This window comes from Nicotiana attenuata, unplaced genomic scaffold (assembly GCF_001879085.1).
Source record: "Nicotiana attenuata strain UT unplaced genomic scaffold, NIATTr2, whole genome shotgun sequence".
Classification (NCBI taxonomy): domain Eukaryota; kingdom Viridiplantae; phylum Streptophyta; class Magnoliopsida; order Solanales; family Solanaceae; genus Nicotiana; species Nicotiana attenuata.
The window spans coordinates 629,418-637,210 of NW_017670251.1; positions in this window are offsets into that span (position 1 = coordinate 629,418).

Here is a 7,793-nt window from a genome sequence, read left to right on the forward strand (position 1 = left end):
CATTTTTATTTTTTATATTATTTATTTGTGCATTGAATTTATAATATGTATCCTACAAAAAAAATATAAAACAGATTAATTATTGGTTATATTTCTAAAACTTTTTTAAACGAATTTTACGTAAGTCTTTTCTAAACATAATTTGCTAGAATAAGTTAGTGAAGGACTCCTTCCTATTATTATGAGACAAAACATGTTTCTTTATAGTTGCTAGAATAAGTTAATTCTAACCCATCTTTTTAGGAGATTCACATGTGCAATTTAATTCCATTTGAAAAAACAAATAAGCAATCCAAAGTTCGGAACAACTCTTGTAAATAAACAAATAAAATTCTCTCCTTTAATTTAATATATTTCAGAGTATTAATGATGCATTGTTACCATGAGAGATAAAATTTCTTCCTAGATGGTAGTGTTTCTTTTATAAGGTAAAATTAAAAAATATTTTGAGAAAATAGTAAATAACAATTTTGTCAATAAAGCGTCGCGCCAAAAAATATAATAGAATAAATTATTGGAGACGTCAAACAAAATATTTCAGGACCCTTTCTGTAAATTAAATATAACAGTTCTAAGTTGTAAATTAGCACATATTACATTAAATTTTTAATTGTTTAGAGTTCAGCTATTTATGTTTCACAATCTATAAATTTTTTGCAGTTTTAATGTAGTTGCTATCTCAAAAATATACAGAGGATCACACGTGCACAAACAGGCATATATTACAAATAGCGAAAGAAGCATCGACTTTAGATAATTTTAGCATATCGAATAACCCATGGAAATCGCCAAGTATTGGATTAATGAACTTGACAATTACTGTGTATGAAATTAATCCTATATAAGAAGAAAAAATTGTATTTAGGAAAAAGAATAATTTTACTTTGTAGAAGGGCTAGAAGAAGCAAATTGCACTATTATTATTATTATAATAAAAGAGAAGTTAAATCACATCATAATTAAGCAAAAAAATCTCTATATTTTAAATGAACATAAAAGCATACCTGGTCGGCTGATACTATAGATTGCAATAAAACCATGCAAAGCATAAGCAAGAACTTTAGCGAAGAGTTTATGCGGAGTTCCAAATTGAAAGTCAAAATTATTATTAGATATTAATTCATGAAAATATACTATAAAAAATAAAGCAAAAATAAAAAGCTAAACCTAAATCAAATCAAAACAAACTATGAAACAAATTGGACAGCTATTATATAGTGACTTCTTCAAGTCTCCATATTTGGAAAGAAATCAAAGGGAATACGGACTTTCTTTTAATAAATTTGTGCGTAATTATTAGGTGAAATATTATAAAAATAATTAGGCAATAATTTGAGGAAAATAGTAAATGACAATTTTGTCTATTGTGGTATCTTTTAATGAAGGGTAAAAAGTTCAATCAACATTTCGTTAAGGGCCTTCGTGCTTTTAATATAGTATAGATATAAATAGATAGATATGTGCAGTAAATTGTCATTAATCTAACCATTTCCTTGACCAGAATTGAATGAGCAAAATATGCATTGACGATTGAAAAGATTAAATATTTTAAATATAACAACCAGAATGTATTAGTAGAAGATATCTATATCTCTTTATACTATATTAAAAGTACGAAGGCCTTTAGCGAAATATTGTTCGTTTTTTTTATTCCTTAATAATAGAGATTATACTAAAAAAAATAGTCAATTTAATTAATTCTCAAATATTTAAGATTTTAAAATCAACTAAAATTTTGTTCATTAAATTATTCCTTACTTAAACTATGCATGAAATCCTAATATTTAGGACTCTAAAATTGATAGATATATTTACCTTATATAAATCAATTCAAGTTAGTATTCCGTATTCACCAAATTGCATTTGGACATGTGAGGAAGAGTTCCAAACTTCCAATCCTTAGAATCAGTTTGAGTGGTTAAAAAGGTATAAAAGTTCCCATAGACACATAATTTAGTTCTGTAAGCTTTATTAAAAAACAGTTACATTAGGAATAATTTTGGTCCAAGGTACAACTCTCATTAGGAATAATTTATTTATCTATCCTATATTAAAAATACGAAACCCCTTAGCGAAATCGCCTTTTTAAAAATATAAGTCGACAGTAGACAAAATAGCAACTTAATTATTTTCTAATATTTAGGATTTGAAATGAACTAAAATGTTATTTGTTAAATTGTTTCTTATTTGGACTATGTATAAAATGTCCTAATATTTAGGATTTTAAAATTAATTTTTGAATAGCTTGATTTCCATAAATTATAACAATTATAAAGTGACTTCCGTAAAAGATAAATTGAAACTTAGATGAAAGAGAAAAACACCTTAATTTGATAAAACACGTCCAAAAATGCATGAGCAATTGCTCTAGGCATTAATGAGCAATATATTTTACGGTTCTCCTAAAAAGAAATGTTTACTTAGAGTTAATGAAATGGTCCGGAGTTCCCACCCTCGGGACCGTGATGGCGCCAAACATCACACTTGCTAGGCAAGTCGACGTTAGAGTTTTATTAATCTTTTTCCTTTAAATTTCATAGATTAAAATTAACAAACTAAATCAAGTAGAAGCAAATGCGGAAGTACGTAAATAACCTTTTGTCTATATACTATTAACAATACCATAGCTATTACTGCTACCTAGAATATGGTGTCACAATCCACGAACATACTATGAAAATCTACAAACATCGATCTGAAAGAAATTATATCTGTTTTGGAAGTAAAGAAAACAACAATATAGAGATGTACAAGGGGACGCCAGGGCCTGCGGATGCTAGCAGGACTATCTTGGGTCTCCTAGATGAAATGCCTGCAACCGACCTCTCGATCAACCACTACTAGCTCCAAAATCTGTACCGAAAGTGCATAGTGCAGTATCAGTATAACCTACCCCATGTACTGGTAAGTGCTGAGCCTAACCTCGACGAGGTAGTGACGAGGCTACGGTGGGGCAATTGCAATATAACCTGCATACAGTGCATAATAAAACAGAAAGAAGAACAGAACAAATAAAATAGTAACTTGCAAGGAAAGAATTCAGAACTCCAGTACCTCATCAGTACCCAGCTATAACCAATCTTTAAGTGTAAAACCAAATTACAGAATAATTTGCACAGTAGAAGAAAGATACATAAACACATAAACTGATGCGGCGCACATCCCGGTCCTACCATATAATCAATATCAATATGAATATTCACCCTTATTACTCCATTTCAATCCACCCTTATTCCTCCTGTTGCGACATGCAACCAGATCCCCCCGTACAATAGTAATTCACCCTTATTTCTCCTCAACATACCACCCTTATTACTCCTGTTGCGGCGAGTAACCCGATCCCACCAGACAATAGCATTTCACCCTTATTCCTTCTCAATATATCACCCTTATTCCTCCTGTTGTAGCGCGCAACTCAATCCCAACATATCAGTACCAATCACACAATAAGATCAGGAATTTCACAATTTAGCTCAAAATGCTCAACAATATTAAGCCTCAAACCAAAGCAAACAGAAGGCTATACAATTATGAAATTTCACTCAATTAATACTACATAGCGAGACCAACCAAAATATACCATGAAACACCGATAAACTAGCTTAAACCAATAGTATGACACAATGAAACAACGGGATAGCTAATACCTTCAATAATGAAAACTAATATCTACCAAGTAGCAATTAAACATGGAAATACCAATAAACATGTAGCAGTTAAGACAGGAAAATAATATATTATGAACGGGGAAAGGAACAGGCAAAACAGATAATTTGGCGGCGCATATATACTCGTCGCCTCACCTATATGCCACTCACATGAATTTTCACATAGCAAATTAAGTTGGGGATCCCTAACCCCTCGAGTCAAAGTTAGACACAACACTTACCTCGATCTGCAGGCCACTCACTGCTCAATTACTATTTTTCCTCTAGTTTTGTCACTGTCACGACCCCAAATACCCCGGGCGTGATGGTGCCTATCACAGTACAAGGCAAGCCAATCATCCAATTACCACATCGAATAAAAATCATTTTCTAAAACCGATTAAGGCTCCAATTCTTCATATGAAATATATAAACTATCAGAAATAAGCAAAAAACCAGTACAAAATATTCTAACACAACCCAAATCTGGTGTCACTAGTCAAGAGCCTCTAAGTACAACCCAACACTGTCTGAATAATACATAATAAGCCCGAAAATAACAAAATACTAAGATAGGAAGGAGGAATGCAGGGCTGCAAATGTCGTGCAGCTGCCTTGCGATCTCCGGATAAGACTCTGAGAGTGCTGGCACTCTGATGCTCGGGCACCTGGATCTGCACACAAGGTGCAGGAACTAACGTCAGTATGCACCCTCAGTAAGTGTAACGACCCGACCGGTCGTTTTGAGCTTTTGCACTTTGATCCCCAGTTGTCGGGCACGACTTGCCCCATGTAATGTATTATGACTGATGTAGATCGTTGGTTTTGGTTTCAGGAAAAATTGGAATGAATTTGAAAGAACAGTTTCAGTTGAAAGCTTTGAATTTGAAAGGTTTGACCAAGAGTTGACTTATTTGTATATGAGCTCGGATCGGAATTTTTATGATTTGGTTAGCTTCCTTGGGTGATTTTTACTTAGGAGCGTGATCGGAATTGGTTTTGGAGGTCCGGAGTAGAATTTGGCTTGAATTGGCGAAGTTGAGATTTTGGCGATTTCCGGTTGACAGGTGAGATTTTGATCCGAGGGTCGGAATAGAATTTCGAGAGTTATTGTAGCTTCGTTATGTGATTTGGGATGTGTGTGCAAGATTTCAGGTCATTCGGAGGTGATTTGGTTGGGTTTTTTATCAAAAGCGAGTTTCGGAAGTTTTTGGAAAACTTAGGCTTGAATTCGATGTGAATTGATGGTTTTGGTGTTGTTTGAGGTATTTTGATGATTGGAACAAGTTTGAATGATGTTTTAGGATGCGTTGGTGCTTTTGGTTGAGGTCCAGGGGGCCTCGGGGTGATTTCGAATGGCTAACGGAAGGTTTTGAGACTTAGGGAAATTGCAGAAATGCAGCAGTTATTGCAGAGGAGTTTTGGTCTTCGCGATCGCGGGAGGTCCCTCGCGATCGCATAGAAGGGATTTGGTTAGGCCTGAGATTTGTCTTCGCGTTCGCGGTTGGTGCTTCGCGTTCGCGAAGTGTGAGCTGCAGGTGCTTCGCGTTCGCAGCCGGTAGTACGCGTTCGCGTAGTTTTGGAAAGTTGAACCATCGCGTTCGCAGGGATGGCATCGCGTTCGCATAGCACATTTTTGAGGCTTGGAAAATTTGCCCTTCGCGATCGCGAGCCTGGGGCCGCGATCGCATAGAAGGAAGTCAGTAGCTGGGCAGAAGGGTTTTTAAGCATTTCATCCGCGAGCTTAAGTCATTTTTCCACCATTGTTGAGTATTTTGAGAGCTCTTGGAGGGGAATTGAAGAGGGATTCAAGGAGAAGTGATTGGAGGTAAGTTCTATGAACCAAAATTAACCTAGAAATTCATGGAAATTTAGCTAAAAATGGAAGAACTAGGGCTTGGAATTTTGAGATTTTAAATTGAGATTTGAAGGGCCATTTGAGGTCGGATTTGAGAGCTTTTGATATGTATGAACTCGTGGAAGGATAAGGAACCCGTTGATGTGAAAATTTCTGAGTTCCGAGAAGTGGGCCCGGGGCTCGGGTTTTGCTAATTTCGAGATTTTTGATATTTTTCGATTGCTTTCACTTGGGCCTTGTTCCCTTAGCATATTGTGACATATTCGTTCTGATTTTGGATAGATTCGATGCGCGTGGAGGCCGATTTGAGGGCAAAGGCATCGCGAGCTAGAGATTTCGCCGGTTCGAGGTAAGTAATGATTGTAAATACTGTCCTGAGGGTTTGAAACCCCGGATTACACATCGTTGTGTTACTTTGAGGTGACTTACACGCTAGATGACGAGCGTGGGGTAGAGCACCGCTGGGGATTGTGACCTAGTCCTTCCCGAACGAGTACTTTAATGCGTATTTGATAGTTAATTGTTTGATGTTATTATATTTTGGGTTGTATGCCATGTTTTGGGCCTTGTGCCGACTTGTTGAGACCCTTAGGGGCATTTTTACTATCTATCCTCACTCTAATTGTTTGAAAGCATGTCCTCAATCATGTGTTACCTGTTTATTACTCAAATCTGGCTTTATCACTATATTCTTAAATTGTGGAAACTGTTTTGGGCTGAGTTCCCTGTTCTATTGAGATAGACCGAGGGTCTGATTGTGAGATTGATGACTGAGATATACTGAGAGTCTGATGGTGAGGTTAATGACTGAGAGAGGCCGAGGGCCTAGTTGTGAGGATTATATATCTATGGATCGGGCTGCACGTCGCAACAATATATATATATATATATATATATATATATATATATATATATATATATATATATATATATGGAAACGGATCGGGCTGCATGCCGCAACAATACTTATATGAGTCGGGCTGCACGCCGCAGTAATATTGCGCTTGGGCCGCAAGGGGCCCCTCCCGGAGTCTTCACACCCCCAGTGAGCGCCGTCGATGAAGTATATGGATCGGGCTGCACGCCGCAGCGATATATGGATCGGGCTGCACGCCGCAGCGGTTACTATATGGTACCTATTGAGCGTGAATGCTGAGTACGAGTATTGATTGGTAAGAGTTGAGTCACGAGTGACAGAGAGGCTAGCCCGAGGGGCGATAGATATATATGCATGTATATGAGTGATGTTTGCCTGAAAGGCCTGTTTATGAACTTATTGATTTCACTCCTCTTTAAAGTGAGTTTCTATCGAATATGTTGATTTATTGACTGTTTTCACTCATCTTTATATTGAGCCTCTGTCGGAAAGTTGAACAAATGTTTTAAAACAACTTTTATTTAAACTGGGGTTCATGAGATGTTCAGAAACTAATCACTGATTTGGCATTTTGTTATTTCCACCGAGGTTTTCAAGTTATGAAGTGTTTATGATTACTGTTTTGCCCGAGGGGCTGTTTTACGAACTATGCTTTGCCCGAGGGTCCGATTATGGCTTAAATCTCTATTATTACTTTAAATGGTATTAAACCCCTACTGAAACTGCTGGAAAGTATTTCAAAAAATGATTTTTACTAAAAGCTGGATTTTAAAAGGGAAGGTTGACTCGTATTATGATTTGAAAGCCTGTTGTGTTTATTGAGCCTAACGTGAATGTGGATTCATTGTTTCCTACTGCTCAGACTTTATTTACTCTTATTACTTACTGGGTTGGAGTACTCACATTACTCCCTGCACCTTGTGTGCAGATGCAGGTATTTGTTCACTCGGTAGCGGGTTTTGAGCTGATCGGAGGCTAAGGTTATCGGTGATTAGCGAGGTGACTGCTAGCGTTCGCAGCACCGCATTTCTTCCTTATGTTTATCAGTCGTCTTTTGTATATTTTAGGCCTCTTAGTGGTATTTATACTCTGATAGATGCTCGTGACTTGTGACACCCCGGTTTGGGCTGTGTTTGGGTTGTATTCCGCACTTAATAAAGAAATCTTTTGTTTAGACTATGGTTATTTAGTTATGCTAAAACTGCTTGTTAATATTAGCTATTTTGAAAAGGCAATTGGGTTGGTTGGCTGGCCTTGTCTTCACGAGATGCGCCATCACGATCGGGCCGGTTGGGGTCGTGACAAGTTGGTATCAGAGCCTAGGTTACATAGGTCTCACGAGTCATGAGCAGGTTTAGTAGAGTCTCGCGGATCGGTACGGAGACGTCTGTATTTATCCTCGAGAGGCTGC